The 16,646-nt window shown below is 43.2% G+C and overlaps 2 long non-coding RNA genes across 2 annotated transcripts in view; both read right to left on the bottom strand.

Moving 5' to 3' along the window:
• The window catches only part of LOC144798501 (uncharacterized), a 36,350-nt gene extending 27,010 nt beyond the window's left edge, over positions 1-9,340 (bottom strand). Inside the window, exons 1-2 of the long non-coding RNA XR_013603557.1 lie at positions 9,267-9,340; positions 8,522-8,613 (exon numbers count right to left, since the gene is read on the bottom strand). This is a non-coding gene — a long non-coding RNA (uncharacterized LOC144798501). The remainder of the gene's footprint in view (positions 1-8,521; positions 8,614-9,266) is intronic.
• Positions 9,341-16,138: 6,798 nt separating this feature from the next.
• LOC144798500 (uncharacterized) overlaps positions 16,139-16,646 on the bottom strand; it is a 96,662-nt gene continuing 96,154 nt past the window's right edge. Inside the window, exon 3 of the long non-coding RNA XR_013603556.1 lies at positions 16,139-16,277. This is a non-coding gene — a long non-coding RNA (uncharacterized LOC144798500). The remainder of the gene's footprint in view (positions 16,278-16,646) is intronic.

Below are 16,646 nucleotides of genomic sequence, written 5' to 3'. Positions count from 1 at the left end.
GTGTGATGTATACAATGATTGAAGGTCCAGGAGAGTTCGATGGAGTGGCTGTAGTTGAAGTTCCTGCTGTCAGAGAGGACGGGGTTGGGCGTGTGTCCGGCTATGTGAGTTGGTGCAGTGATTAGCTGCTTGAGTCCAATGTTGGCGAGGTTCTCCAGGAGGGTGATGGTGTTCTAATCACTGAGGTTGTCCCGGTGGAAGTTAAGGTCTCTGAGTAGGATGTAGTCGGTGGATGGGAGACCCTGGGGTGCAATTAGGACTACAGTGGCATCGGTGAATGGGGGGGCATGGGCCTGGTGGCCTGTTGACGAGGGTGCCACAGAGGGTAGTGTTGGGGTTGTTCCAAATCTGGAAGTGTTCTATGGTCACCTTTGGGACATCAGAGTGGGTGGTCAGTCCCAGTGTGCTCTTGTAGACAATGGCAATTCCTCCTCTTGGGCGGTGGTCCTTGCAGGTGATTTTTTTGAGACCATCTGGGATGACGATGGCGATGTCCGGTCCGTGGCAGCGAAGGTCCAGGTTTCCTTGATGAAGGGGATGTCTGAAGAGGTGGCATTGAAGGTATCCCAGATTGTGGATGGACCACACCTTGAGGAGGTTGCAGTTGAGCTGGTCGGGTGAACTTTTGGTTGGCTGGGTGGCGAGACGCCTGGTGTGTTGATGTGGCAGAAGGTGTGTTTGCAGTTTTTCCAGGTGAAGGGTACATGGGTAATCTTTGGTGATGCTAGATTGGAGGTGGCATGGTGTCCAGGGTTGGCGGCGAGGAGGGTGCTGGCATCGTAGCGGTGGAGTGTCTGAGAGGCAGGGTACCTGGCACTGGGCACGGTCCATGCGTGGACGGACACAGATGTGAATGCCTCTTACATGCATTCGGCACACCAGTGGCACGCCCACTGCGCATTGCCACACAGCGGCTACCATTAAGGGCTGCTGCGGGGCGGGACAGCTGGGAGGTGGAAAACGTGGGAAAGGACAATGGGAGGGGTGGGGCCACGAGGAATCGCAGCAGCATCAAGGGAGAGGACAGGGAAAAAAAGAACTAAAAAAAGCACAGGAAAAATAAAGCAATAACAAAAAACAAAGCCTAAGGTAGAAAAGCAATAGAGAAGAGCAGAAAGAGGGACAGGAACAGCCAAAAAGAGGGACAGGAGGGCAGTCAAGCAGCAGAGAAGTGACGCTTACCACTGGATCACCAGGGATGTGGCATAGGCAGGAGCCTGTGGGTGGAGGAGGGACTCGAACACCTGACCTCCGGGTCAGAGGAACCAGCAGCAACAATAGGGGACAGCATCAGCAGCTAACAGATGGTGCTGTGGGAATAGCAAGTCCACTGAGGGATTGTCCCCCGTACACCAGAAATTTAAACAGGGGGCGATGAACGGCGCACTACCATGTTGCCTCTTCCGATCTAACAGTGGCGACCAGATTCCGTGTTCCCCAGTTCCCCAGCGAGTAAAATCGGATCAAGCTGCATACCCAAGGACCTGGACCCAGACCCGCCTCCATGCCCCTGGCACCCGCTGCTACGAATGGCCGATCTCAGCAACTTGAGCCAGTTAGTGGAGTTCCCCACTAGTCTCATTTGGTGCCCTTGCTGATGTTGGTTAGCCACAGTGCAGGGATTGCTCAGGGCACGCTATGCACCACCCACAGGCACAATGCCTGGCCCAACTCGACCCCTGGGACTCCTCCACTCCGGGTCCCACCTTCTCTTCACCTGGACTTTGACACCGGGGCTAAATCCGCGGCACTCTCTCCAAATCTGTGACTCAGCCAGCAGGAGCCTCAGCAAGACGGGGTACAGCAGTTGCCACCAAGCATGCTGGGGAACCTCCTGATACAGGTGATGTAACAGTGCCCCCTTCGGGGTGAAGTTGCAGTGCACCCCCACACAAGTTCGGCGCAGCTCAGTGGCCTCACCCTCCACAGCATCTGGGCAGTGCCACATCCTCCGTCCTATGATGAAGAGAGGTGCTTACCTCCATTGGTAATCTCCTCCATGCACCCCAGTGTAGTGGTGAAGTGTGTCATGCGATGCAGACTTCCCTACATTGGTGCGCTGGAGCACCTCTACCGTTCACAGCTCCAAGGGGTGCCAGGTGGTCTTCTCACACAGGTCAGCAACGTAACTCCATGCGACCTGCCAGACTTCACCACCAGGTAAGGGCGATCGCCAATGCCTCAATGTCTACTGCCACAGCCCACAGGCTTGGGCCTGACACGATTCGCCTTCACGGTCAGGCAACAGTGGCTACACAGCACCGGGGCCTCCCACTCCGGGCTTCAGACAAAGGCCCAGAGAGGCCTCCAGGCCCCGGACACTGTCAGCGCTTCCAGGCATCGGCTGCCATGGTGTCACAAAGATGGCACTATGGCGCTGGTTTTCCCCAGCCATGCACCTCTTTACATAAATGGAGCCCTGAATCTGAATTTCCTCTTTTCCTGGGACTCTGGCTGAATATCCTGGGGGGCTTGGGGGTTGTGTACCTGTGCTGAACTTTGCCCTGTTCGCTACATTCTGCATTCCATTATTTTTATTTGCTTTTTATCATTAGAGGTGGACTTATAGGCTATTTTTGCCTCTAGGGTCAGAGAAGTGATGTTGGGCTGAATAATTTGAGTTTTTTTGCGGCTAATTGGCCTTTTGTCACTTTTCTCTCATTAGTGTCAAATGTTTTATCGCCTTGACGCTAGTGTTCGCGGCAGTTTTTGCCACAGCTAGCTGATACTATCGCCATGTGAATGAATGAATGAATACTTTATTGTTTGGTTACTCAAAACCATTACATTAAGAACCAGAATACAAAATTACAAAAGTTAAAACCAAGAATGTGTCAACTATCGCCATGTAGCAACGTATTGTACATACGTCGGTAACAGGGAAATTGTTTTCAGCGATAGGCAGCGTTAAGAAAATGGCCGCTAACTAACGCAAACACTGGTTAGCGGCAATTCTTGTAAAAATAGCCCACGGATCCTTACTATTGTTCATAATTCCTGTTATTGAAACTTTTAAAACTGAATAAAAGCTCTGCACCTTGCATTTTCTGTTCCCGTCATTATTTGTGATTTCTTTGTGAGGGCATTCAAAGTTTAATAATATTTTTTTGTTTACTTTTATATAGCGCAAACTCAGACTCAGGGTATTCCAGCCCTTTACATAGACTTTAGTTACTTTATAGGCAATAACCTTATGGGGCATATTTACAAGCCCCTATCGTCCCCACAATGTCGCTTTTAGTGACGTTGTGGGGACGATAGGAGCTTTGCCTTATTTACAAGGCAGTGTTATGCCACTTAATGTGGCTTAATGCTGCCTTGTAAATAAGGCACCCTTTCATGCTATACTTATTGCTGAAAGGAGAGGGCAATGGGTGTTGCCGTGGGTGTTCCACCGCAACACCCATTGATTTTGATGTGGTCCCCTTTTTACAAGGGTGGCGTAAATAGGAGGCAGTGCCAAAATTAAGACCAGGGAAAACCTGATCCTAAACATGCCAAACGAGGAGAAATGCTTTATTTCTCCTCATTTTTGCTGTTTCCATGTGTGCTGCGTTGTTCAGCACACATAGAAACAGAAAATTGTCATTGATTGTTTATGTGCAGTAAGGTGACCCTTCCTGCACTTAAACAATTAAACAAAAGTAACATTTTACACCAAAAGTTACAAACTGTAATTTAAAGATTGTTTATGTGCAGGAAGGAAGCCTTTCCTGCACATAAACAATCGTCCCCTTAATGCAGACACCCTTGCACTAAGTTTCAAGGGTTCCTGCGTTGGCACTAGGCTGCTAAGTTTAGCGCCACCGTAGGGGGAAAGCTGGGCTGCACCATATTGTTGTAAATATGGTGCAGCCCTGCGTTTCTGAAGTTGCAGATCGTGGCGTTCAGCCATGGAGGCTTACACCACACAACACCACTTCATTGTAAATATGCCCCTAAGTTTTTTTAACATGCCAGAATTCTTTTATTTTTTACCGTTTGAAATCATGTTATTCAGGTTTAAAAATGTGTCTAATGCAAGAACTTTAATGATGTATTTCTCTGTTTAGTATTTCAAACTGCAGGTTGCTAGCTTGCTGTAGAATAGATAAGGGGAACTTTAGGGTGGTGTTTGAGCTATGGGCTTTTGACATTCATGTGCAGCTTTGGTCTCGCCAGTAGTTTATCACATGTTGATTTGTGGTAATTTATTCTGTTGTCTTCAGAAAGTTGTATACCCCTTGATAAGGTCTCTGCTCTTTAAAGAGCCAGCAAGTTGTCCTGTAACACTTTTCCATCCATTTTTTTCCACACCTTTTCACTATAAGGTGCAAAATATATGCTTTAGGCTTACAACTTTGTACTAAATACTATGCTGCATCACTTTGGTTATTATAATTTACTTTAGGCCAGTATTGTAGGTGTCATTGTGCATTTATTTTTGTTTTAGCGTTAAGCTACATTGCACAGCAGAGCAACTGCTCTGCAATATGTAATAAACATTGCCAAAGTCTACATAATTCACCTAGGAAGAACCTATTGGCTTTGCCATTGCTTGTTTATCTATGGTAGTAAATGGTGCTTTGTTGGTATTTCATCCCACTGGGCCACAAGATTGTGCTTTGCATTTTTCCTGCATTTTGAACCCTAATTGAATTAATGTATTCATTATGAATTATGGATATATTTCACATGGCGTGATTTTATTTTTTAATTTATTTACATGTAATCATAGCATAATTATATTTGGTATAGGATGATAGTGCACCAATAGTTATTATGGTATGTATTCCTGCAATATGAGGTACAGAGATGAACACAATAAGTTTAAGCACGTCCGTGAGAATTCACGTGTCTTTTCACACCTTACATCAGGAGTCAGAAGGCACACATTTCTCAAAATAATGTTGGGAATCAATCTGCACTGTTGATGCACGCATGTTTTACTGCAGAGAGAAGCTTTAGTATTTTGAGGGAGCATCACAAATGACAAACGGTCTGCCAGATGGTCACACACTGGGGAGAGCTGCTGCTATCTGTCTCCTTCCCAGGAATAGTATGGTATAAAAACAAGGAAGGATGCCCTTGTTCTACAAGCAAGGCTGTAGACTGAGAAAACATCTATTAACTATAAGCAAAAGTTATGCTTGCTAGAGACCATTTAGTAAACTTGTTTTCAGGGCATTTAGTGCTAGTGTAGATGTTAGCTTGGAACTAAGAGGGAGGAAGAATAAGAAGATAGATTCCATAGCTAATTTGATTGAATTATTGCCAAATAATGCTTTTTTCAATTTTCATTGTTTTGTCATGTATTGCATTTGTTGTTTTCATCATGATTTTCATATCTGCTATTATGCTCATTCGTATAACCTGAACTAAACCAAGCTTCAATATATCTCAAAGACACAAAAAAGCTGCATCAAACAAAGCCCCAATCACACCGAGGAACTTTGCAGCATCATCAGAAAGTTATCTTGCCTGGCAGCCATCGAGAACACTATCCATCCTTCAAAGGAACTCTGCAACATATTAGTTAACTATTTCCACAACAAGATATCCCCCACCTATAAGAAGTTCGAACCCCATTCCAATGACCTTAACAGCCTCCTCATGCCTATGAACGCCACCGCTTGCTGTCCTTTCACCACATGGGAACAGCTCACCATCCAGAACATAACCACATTGAACTCCACCCACTCAGGAGCACCCACCAACCCCTTTCCCCACCAACCTCAGAAGCAAGGAACTCAGCTTTCAACTAACCAGCATTCTCAATGCACCCATCATCACCGCCATCTTCCCTGACATATGGAAACACGCAGAATTCAGACCCCTCCTCAAGATACCCTCATCCAGCCCCCAAGAACTCAAGGACTACCTCTCCATCTCACTGCCCTCATTTCCTGCAAAGGTTCTCAAGAAGACCATCAACTGTCAGCTCACCGACCACCTAGAGAGAAACAACCTGAGCAACTCCTCACAATCCAGTTTCCACGCCAACCACAGCACCAAGGCTGCTCTGATCGCCGCCTCCAATGACATCTGCACCCTCCTCGACAGGGGACATTCAGCACCCCTGATCCACCTCGACCTCTCAACAGCGTTCGACACTCTCATCAAGAGACTTCCTTTACAACAGTATCCAGGGTGGACCCAGAAAATCAGTCTGCCACCCTTCGCCTCGGAACCAAAGAATACCAATTGCGGCATCACTCAAGGTTCATCCCTCAGCACCACCTTCTTCAACATGTACATGACACCTCTGGCCATCATTACTAAAACCCACAAACTCAACATCATATCCTATGCCGACAACACCCAACTCATCCTCTTGCTCTCAGCAGACACCTCCTCAACGAGGACCAACTTTCACAACTACATGACGAAAATCACCAATGGAAAAAAGACCAACTGTCTGAAGTTTAACACAGACAAGACCGAAGTGCTGATCTTTCGGAATAACGCTTCTCCATTGGATGACACCTGGTGGCTCACCAAACTCAGACCACTCGTGCACCAACAGACCATGCCTGAAACATCGGCATCATCCCTGACAGCAAACTCCCCATAAAAATACAGGTCAACGCAGTGTCCGCCACCTGCTCCCACACAATCTGAAGGATCTTCAAATGGCTCCCTATCAGCACAAGCCCTAGTTAACAGCCGTCTGGGCTACGGTAACGCACTGTACGCAGGAACCACCACCCAACTCATGAAGAGACTCAATACAATACAGAACTCAGCGGCCTGACTCATTCTCAATCAAACAGACCCACATCACCCCCTCACCTCAACCTCCACTGGTTCCCAGTCCAGGAAAGATGCCAATTCAAGATGCTGACACATGCCTACAAAGCCCTCCACGATGAAGGACTTGCATACATCAACCACCACCTAAACTTCCACAAAACCTCCAGAGACCTTCACTCAGCCTCCTTCACACAGACACCTCGCAACCACCAAAGTTTCAGCAGAGGCCATTATATTTCCTACCTCACCTTCAAGACCTGTAACTACCTTTGCCTCCTACTCCGGTCAGCATTCTCTCAGGCAGAATTCAGGGAGACTCAAGACCTAGCTTTCTGACTGCACCCAGCAACCTAGCACCTGGATACCCTTGTGAGTAATTAGCCACGCTCTAAAAACACAGATGGATTGAATGATAAAATGTAATAGAGCCTTTTAAAATATATGGTCCCTGATTCTGAGTCGGGAAGAATAAACTACCATATGGAATTTTGCTCCACCTGTTTTCAAGTGGGTAGGTTTTTAAAAACCCACATTTTCTGAGTGTGAGAGAACCATACTTGATTTTTCCAGCTGGTACTTCCAACTGGAGAATACTTTTTAAACTTTGGCTGCAGCTGCCAAATTTCATTCCTCATTTCTGTTTCACATGTGGGCATAGAATGCTTCTCCTGTAAGAAAAAACGTTCCCCTTCTCTCCTCGACTCGCCCATCCCTTAGTCCCGCACCACCGACAAGTTTCTGTAAAAATCTACCACCTGTTCAGACAAGGTGTCAAATACATGTGTTAAAACCCCATAGAGTTGGGAATTCTTTGCTTCTGTGTTTTCTGATGGAAAATGTATCCCACATGGTAATTGCCCATTCTATGGGGTTTTACTTATAGTTGCATTGTGCTGGTGCAGATATTCTACAAGATAACAGTAAAATTACCAGTACTGTACAACCTATAATCAGGCCCACAGTGTTGATTTCTAGTGTCTCCATCTTTTGGGGTAAGGTGTTCCAGAACTCACTAATGCAGCAGCATATTCATGGCAGGTTTTTAATGGTTTGATTGTTACCCAAAACACATTATCCCCAAGTAAGTCTTGAGAGATGCGTGAGTCACAGCCCCAGGTCAATTTAGTAAGCTGATCCATAATCTCATTTGCCAGAGAGCCCCAGGAATTCAACCTGGATCTGCAAAATGTACCAAGGTGTGTCATTATTCTGTTTGTGAACTGAGTTACCCTGTTAGACATGGTATCCTAATGAAGCCCATCCTAGCTTCATAGAAAATCAGGCTGTCTGTTGATGTAGTCCAGATCAGACCTGATGAACCCCTTACCGTTACCTCTATAGGTATCATAACAAAAATGTTAGTGGTCTTTTTCCAAGCGTTTTAAGAAAAATACAAATGTTTATGAACTTGTTTTTTTGGATTAACTCACCCTTCACCGTGTTCGCTTTTTATAGATAACATCACATGCACTCTTCCAGCACCAGCAGAATATGTAATGCAACTAATTAGCATGTTTACTAGGCAATCTAATGTTTGGAGGTTCAAATCCCCAATTAATGTTTTTGTCCAGAAAATTCACCTCGTTTTTAAAATTAAGTTAGAGATATATATAAGCACAGCTGATACCCAACTAAGGGCGCTGCAGAATTACATTGTGATGAGAAAGGGATATCAAATGATCATCCAGGATTTAGGTTTGTTTGCAATAGTAAATTTAGTTGGTCTCAGAGTCAATAATTAATTAATGGCTATCACTGTGTTTAGGTGTAAGAACAGATAAAGACTTACCAGCATGGTGTGATCTTATGATGATAGCAACTTTAATAAGAGGAGCTGCAGATGAGCAGAGGCGATGCTCGCGAACACAAAATCCAATACACCTGTGAGGAAAACAGGCCCTCCACTCTTAAGCAAACTGTGACATAAACAAAGTGCCTTCGTGACTACATGTGTTTGGTAATTAGAAAAGGAGGGTTCCTATAAGAAATTGTGCAGCAGTGATTTGAATAAGTTGTGGTCTAGAGTCTCAAGAAGCCATACGTATAAGAAACAACAATTATCCCCAAAACAATTTAAAACTACCAGATCCTGTCTGTCTAAATTTACAGAAAACAATAATCGAATGGGAAAAACTCAAGATCCAGAGTCACATAGAATTTTAAAAAATAAAGGATGAATTATTCTTAAAATTGTACCTTATTGAACTTAAAGTGGTGTAAAAATTGAAGCAGATCAAAGACATAGTAGCCGCTCTTGAAAAACACTTTAAGGAAAGATGCTTTGGTACCAATAAGTAAATCTCAAGGGGAAATGCATAACCTTCTACATCTTAAAGCAAACAAACCAAAACAACTTGCTCCTTTGGACTCTAACCCGACAAAAAACCTTAAGTAATCCAAGACAACAACAGAACATGGGCATATTGGGGACCAAAGCACGGAGACTACTGTCAAGGCATCCATACAGAAGAATGCGGAGAGTGGAAATTCTCAAAACCGAATAGCACAGAAGGATCACACAACACTCCACATACCTCGTGATGCAAATCCATATGTCATAGTGCTAGAAGGAGTCTCCAAGCTTGGTTAAGGTTACGAACCTAAGAAAGTTGGGACAGTTTAAAAAACAAAGTGGTGCATTGGCTGTAGTCTCGAAACTTCAACGCAAATTTACTACACGGTGAGATCATTATGGTAAGCAGAATAAGCTGAGTGTGCCCGAGTCAGAAGCAAGAAAGAGGTGATTGTGTCATAATCCATTTTTGAAACCCTGTCCTGGAACAGTCACTTATTTTTCACCCACAACAATGACAGATGCATCTTGATCATTATGGCGATATGATGATAGATGATAGATGTGCCTCTTGGTTATTTTTACAAGCCCCAAGAGCCCTGATGGAGATCACAGGCACAGAAATCCATTATTGTCCAAAGCAATCCCAGATCAACTGATTTGTTTATATATCCCCCAATAGATTTGCACCCCTACAATCTCTTTTTTAAAATTTATTTTGTTAAGTTTTAAAAAGAGAATTTATTAAAGAATATAGGTATGTCATTGTACAGTAAAGGCAAGTGAACAAAAACATTGAATATTAAACACTGCAATACAATTGTAGTCCAACAAAAAAATATTTGAGTGAAAACAGAAGCAATAATATTTACAATAGCTAAGCAAGAAAGAGACAATAAATGAGTCAAAAAAAGAAAGAGAAGGATGTTAGAGAAATTAAGGGGGTTTGAGTACTTCCTGTTGAGAGGGCTTCAAAGAGAAGTGATCTTTGGCACATTTGTCAAAAAACACCGTAACTGGAAGCCACAATTGAAGCCTTTTTAAGACAATGGGTGACAAAGAATTAAAGTAGGTATCCAATCTATGATTATGGCACACATCATACCACCAAGCCTTATATGAGATTTTTGTAAAGTCTTTCCAATTTCTTGTTATTTGTTGGTAAGCGACAGCAATTAAAAGATCAACCATTTTAAAATTAGTTGCATTCTTATCCCAAATTGAAGAGAGGCTTCCTAAGAAAATGTGCATCGGAGAAAACGGGAGGCGTACATCAAAAATGTAATTAATTTGAAGCCAAACCTGTTTCCAAAAGTTATGTACTAAAGGGCATAAAAACAGCATATGATGTAAATCTGCACTTGGAGAAGCACAAGTCAACATGTATCCGGGGTATTAGGGAATCTTTTATGTAAAAGTTGCGGAGAAAGCAAAAGTCTATTATACACATAAAACAATGTTTGCGTCATACTAGCTGACCTGGAGCATTTTCGTAATTTAGTCCATAAGTTATTCAATAAGACAAGAGACCAATCTGCATTAAAGTCTTGTTCCCATGCCCCCTCAGTGCTTGTTTTCTGTCTCAGTGTGTTGGTGGATTGCAAGAAAGTGTATAATTTGGAAGCTTTGGGCTGAGTATGAAGTAAATCAGAGAGATCTGTATGTAAATGAGTCGTGGAGATAACAGTGCTATTGTCAGATAACGTTGTATATACATCAAGGACAGCCTTACGAAGGGTCTGAAACTTGGAAATAAATGAAGGAGGTAGGGTGTACATCTGTCTAAGTGAGGAAATTGGGAGAAATTCTTTATTGGAGAATAACTGATGAATCCAAATAAGACCATGTTGCCTCCAAGTTTTCCAATAGAAGGGTTTATTGCGTATTACTAGCGTGTTACTATGCCATATGGGTGAGTTCAAAAAGGATTCCGGAGTATTAGAGATTGAGGGAAGGATAGGGTTTAATAAGTTTGAGGTAAACCTGATTAATGGGGTAGAGAGTGTTGGGGGCTTGCGGGAAAAAGAGAGATATTCTTGGAAGGAAAAAGGAGATAGGAATGAAAGTTCCACTAACGTCCAAAGCGGGCAATTCTCCACAGAATCAAGCAGCCAGTATGAGGCTTGTCACAGAAGAAAAGCTTTATGGTAAGTACTAAAATTCGAAAAATGTACCCCACCTTCAGCTTTAGGACGTGATAACTTTAGGATAGACATGCGTGGTCTTTTCTTATTCCATAAAAAAGAAGATAAAATTGAGTTAATGGATTTAAACAATTTAGTAGAGATGGGATCTGGAATATTAGATACGGCATTTAAAACTATAGGGGAGAGCATCATCTTAATGGTGTCTAGGCGACCCCACCAGGATAAATAAAGAGGATGCCATTTATGGTAAGCTCTGTGAGTTTTTGGATACAGTTATTAAGGCATTGCGTAACTGTTTCTTTTATTTTTGGTGAAAAATTCAAACCCAAATATTTCATAGAGGACCGCTTCCAAGTAAAATTAGTTGAGATAAAATCAGCCTTAAAAGTGTATTTAGTTAAGGGCAGAATTTCACATTTATCACTATTTAATTTATAACATGATTTTAATGAAAAAGCACAAATTTCTTCTAAAAAGGCTGGAATTGACTCAGTGGGATTTAAAATGAAAAGTTAAATATCATCAGCATACGCTGCAAGTTTAACATTCGTTGTAGGGGTCTGGAAACCTTGGATATGTTCATTTTGACAGATTCTAGAGAGGAAAGGTTTGAGGGCTAAATTAAAAAGAAAAGGAGATAAAGGACAACCTTGACGCACCCCTCTGCCAAGGTCGAAAAAGGAAGACAATAACCCATTAGGACAGACAGGAGCATGTGGATTTGAGTATAACAGGGAAATTAAGGAAATGAAATTGGGACCAAATCCAAACCATTTAAGGGTATAAAATAAGTAATGCCATTCTACTCTATCAAACGCTTTTTCAGCATCAAGTGCTATAGCTGCTAGAGGATGCTGTAAATGCGTGGCTTTGGATAAAATACTGAAAAAAGTCTTGTGTTATCTTGTATAACACGACCCTTTATGAAACCAGACTGTTCCTTACCTTATAACCTGGGGAGATAAGAATCTAAGCGAAGGGCCAGTGATTTGGAAAAAATCTAGTAGTCAATGCTAACAAGTGAAATGGGTCTAAAGTTATTACAATACTTCGGATATTTTCCTTCCTTAGGAATCAAACAAATGTGTGCATCTGAAAAGGTACCATTAGACTGCCCTAAGGATTGAAAAGATTCAATTAAAAGGAATAATTTAGGCATTACTAAACTAGAGAAATGGAGGAAAAATTCAACAGTGAAACCATTTGGTCCAGGGGCCTTGTCTTTTTTCAAGTGTTGGAGAGCATTCAAAAGTTCTTGTTGCGTAATCGGAGTTTCCAATGGGGAAAGATCACTAAGAGATTGTTGGGGCTGTTGTATATGTGAGAAAAATTGTGAAAGGGAATGGTCTGTAGGGGTAGTTTCAGATGAATACATTCTCTTATAAAATAAAGCAAACTCATCCAAAATGTCCTTGTCCTTAAACTTTAAAACGGCATCATCATCAAAAATAGCTTCAATATTCATTTTGTTCTGTTTAGTTTTTAAATAATTCGCTAAAAGATTCCCTGCTTTATTTCTACCACCATAAAATTTCGCAATAGATTTTAGTAAATATAATGAAGCATTATCTTTTGATTCCTTATTAAACTGTAATTTAGTTTTGATAAGAGTATTGAGAACATCTTTAGCATTAGAAGTGTAAAAAGAATGCTCCAGTCTCTTAATATCTTGAAGTAAAGAACGTGTATGATTGCGAGCAATAGCACGTTTCTTAGACACATAGGATATAATAAAATCTCTAGCAGAAGCTTTAAAAGCATCCCAGATAGTGGAGACTAGGAGTGATGCACCGGGGAATAAAAAGTGTATTCCCTTGTAGTAGGATTACACAACCTCCAGGCATCCAAAGGTTTATGTTGCGAGACCGTGTGGATGAAGGATTTATGTGTTTTATTGGGGAGAATGATGCTTTAGAATTCCGATCTATGAAAGGATCGAAAACCTGATTACAATCTCCTGCTAAAATAAAATTATCTTCCATGCGGAGGGTGATTTGCTTGGCTACTGAGCGCCAAAAGGAGGCATCACCAACTGTTGGGGCATAGACAGTAAAAAAAGAGACTGGAGCATCCTTAAACAATAATTTAACAGTAAGCCAACAACCTTCAGTATCAGAGTCTTGTGAAACAAATTTAAAATTAGGAGATTTACAACACAGCATCATAACACCATTACGTTTACCATCCCCACTAGAGTAAAATACGTTTCCCACCCATCCTTTTTTCAATTTTAATGACTCATCACCAGTAAGATGAGTCTCTTGCAAAAATGCTATATCGGCATTTAACTTAGCCAGATGAGTTAGTACTCTCTGCCTTTTTATAGGGGAATTGAGTCCTCTAACATTCCATGAAACTAACTTTAACGACATGGGAAGTTACAAGAAATAACAAATACCAGAAACAAAGCAAAAAATATGTTGGGGAAATTGAACTACAGGACTTGAGAAGCTGTATAGAGAAAAATATCAAGTAGACGCATACAATCCTAAAAACAAGGGACAAAATGGAACACATACCTACAAACAAGCATTGGAAATGCAATAGGTCTCGCAGCATTAGAGTTAGTGCTTTTAGAATTGTTTATGGGTTTTTTTTTGTAAATCTTTAGCATTTTTGTTTCCTGTAGGCAATGCTAAAGAATTACAAAGAAAAAAAGCCATAAACAAATGTAAAAGCTCTAACTCAAATGCTCCGAGACCTATTGCACTGTGTGAGGGTGAGGGGTTGAGGGTGAGTGAGGGTGAGGGTGAGTGAGAGTGAGGGTGGGTGAGGGTGGGTGAGGGTGAGTGAGGGTGAGTGAGTGAGGGTGAGTGAGGGGTTGAGGGTGAGTGAGAGTGAGGGTGAGTGAGGGTGAGTGAGGGTGAGTGAGAGTGAGGGTGAGTGAGGGTGAGTGAGGGTGAGGGTGAGTGAGGGTGAGTGTGAGTTAGGGTGAGGGGTTGAGGGTGGGTGAGGGTGAGGGGTTGAGGGTGAGTGAGGGTGAGTGAGGGTGAGGGGTTGAGGGTGAGTGAGAGTGAGGGTGAGTGAGGGTGGGTGAGGGTGAGTGAGGGTGAGGGGTTGAGGTTGAGGTGTTGAGGGTGAGTGAGGGTGAGGGCGAGTGAGGTGTTGAGGGTGAGTGAGGGTGAGGGTGAGTGGTTGAGGGTGAGGGTAGGTGAGGGGTTGAGGGTGAGTGAGGGTGAGGGTGAGTGAGTGTGATGCTGAGGGGTTGAGGGTGAGTGAGGGTGAGGGTGAGTGAGGGTTTGTAAATGAATAAAGGTAGGAGATGTGACTTAGCTGTTACAGCTGCCAACTTTGGGATTTGGGGACCCAGGTTTGAATTCCGGCCCCGGCGCTTGATTTAACATTGTGCAATTCAGGACAAATTACTTAATCTCCCTGTACCTCCCAAAAAACAGAAATGCAATATGTGCATTGTATTTTTTAATCCCAATTTGATATACAAGACCCTTTACCTATTCCCTGAAGTGATGTATAGCACTCTATTGTTTCCTAGTTAACTTTGCGCTTTAAAATGCCAATCCATACACATATGCACAGAGAAGAATTACATTTAGAGGAAAGGGCCAACGCATGTAAATGTACAGGAGGAGAGATGAGAACAACATGTGTATGTACCGAAGAGAAGGGAAACGTTAATGTACAGAAGAGTAGCACGATAATGTACAGACAGTGGGGGAAGGCGTGTTAATGTAACAGCAAAGACGGAAGCATAAGAGGGTTCTTGAGAGGACGGGAAATACATACATTTATAGCAGAGAGGCCTGGGAACGTACTGGAGGGAATAAGTGGGGATGAATGTGAGTGTACAGGGGAGAAGGAAAGCCTGCAAATGTACAGTAGAAAAGAGACTCGTGCCAAGGTATATTAGGAGGGTTGACTGTAAGTATACAGAAGAGGGCATAGCCTGCAAAAGTAGAGGAGAAGCGTGTGAATGTATAGAAGAGGTGGTAAGCACATGAAAGTATAGAGGGTGACGAGCGAGGCTGGTGGATCATTACGATTAGAGTACATTAGTATATATAGGAAATGCAAACATGCATCTGTACAGGAAATCAGTACTTGTACACATGTAAAGGAGGACGGAGGAGGGCACCCTGTGAACGCAGAGGAGGTGAGTTTGTAATATTACAGGAAGGAGGGAAGCCCGTAAACGAACAGGAGAGTAGGGAGGACAGCTGGATACTGATCTCCGTGCCTTATTGGGGTAAAATATGTAAACTCCCGGAGCTCTTGCCTGCTCCTGACCTTGCTTACATTTTAAAAACAGATTCCCTTTCATGGCAGTGCACTGGCAAAGTGTTTAAACATCAGATGGGAATCTTAACGCATCACCAGCAGTTTCTGCACGGGCTATTGCAGTTTAATTGGTAAACCCCGAAAGCCGAGAGCTAGAATTAGATCCTCTACAAACCTACATCAATTACAAGCCCCGGGAGTGTGACAGATTAGAGGTGCAGTAAGGCCCTCCCCTCTGCGTGCTTAGAGCATACCACGGCAGGGAGACGAGGGACCGGTGGATGAGGGCCAGCGAGAGCTCATTAGGACTCGGTGCCGTGGCATGGTGACATTAGACTCCGTGTCTGAGAGGCAGCCTTCGGCACAACGCAGGCACTAAGAACAGCTTTTTAACAACAAGCTCTCGGCATTGCGTGGCGGGAGGGGGCGGGGGGAACGTTGAGGGCAGGCAGGATGACTCAGGGGAGGGGGCGGAGCGGGGCAGAGCGGCATGTGGGTGTGAAGAAGCCGGGCCTTTGAAGTGAAGCTAAGCTTCACTTCAAAGGTGTCGGAGGAATGCGGGCGGCTGTGCACGCGCTTTTAAGCTCAATGCACATGCGCATTGAGCTTAAAAGTCACGGGCACTGCAAGGAATCGCCACGATTCCTTGCAAGTTAGATAAAGAGTCGATGAGCCCCTATAGTCTCGCTTGCTCGATGCGCATGCGCATCGACAGGCGAGACCTAAAAAGGGATCAGGAAAACAGGAGAGGTGAAGGAAAAACGATCAAGAGAACACGAGGAGGGAGGTGGAACCACAAGGGGCAAGTGGCAACACCAGGATCCAGCAAACGGAGGCCAGGAAGACGCCACGGAACAAGGACATAGAATCTAGGGAGACAAAAGCAAAATGACAAAGATTAGAAGAAAAAGCAAAGACAGAATCTTTAACAATATCAATGAACAAGCAATGCAACAATCATTTGAAAAACTGGATAAAACAATTCATAAAGAACCAAACATTATGCAAAAAGGCCGAGACAAAATAACCCAAAATGGAAGTAAAGGCATGTTCAGGTAGTGAATGAAGAAGAAGAACCTGCAGAACCTGAAGAATCCATACTAGTTGTCTTGCATGAGTTAATAAAGCTTTGTAAACGTATAGGATTTTCATACGTTGTAGTTTTGTTATTATAAGTAACCTTGAATAGGCATGGATGAAAGAGGCCATAGCGAGCCCCCATTGCACGCAAAGCATGT

This window comes from Lissotriton helveticus, chromosome 12, assembly GCF_964261635.1.
Source record: "Lissotriton helveticus chromosome 12, aLisHel1.1, whole genome shotgun sequence".
Classification (NCBI taxonomy): Eukaryota; Metazoa; Chordata; class Amphibia; order Caudata; family Salamandridae; genus Lissotriton; species Lissotriton helveticus.
The sequence above is the reverse complement of the archived record's forward strand: the minus strand, read 5'-3'. Positions and strand labels throughout refer to the sequence as shown.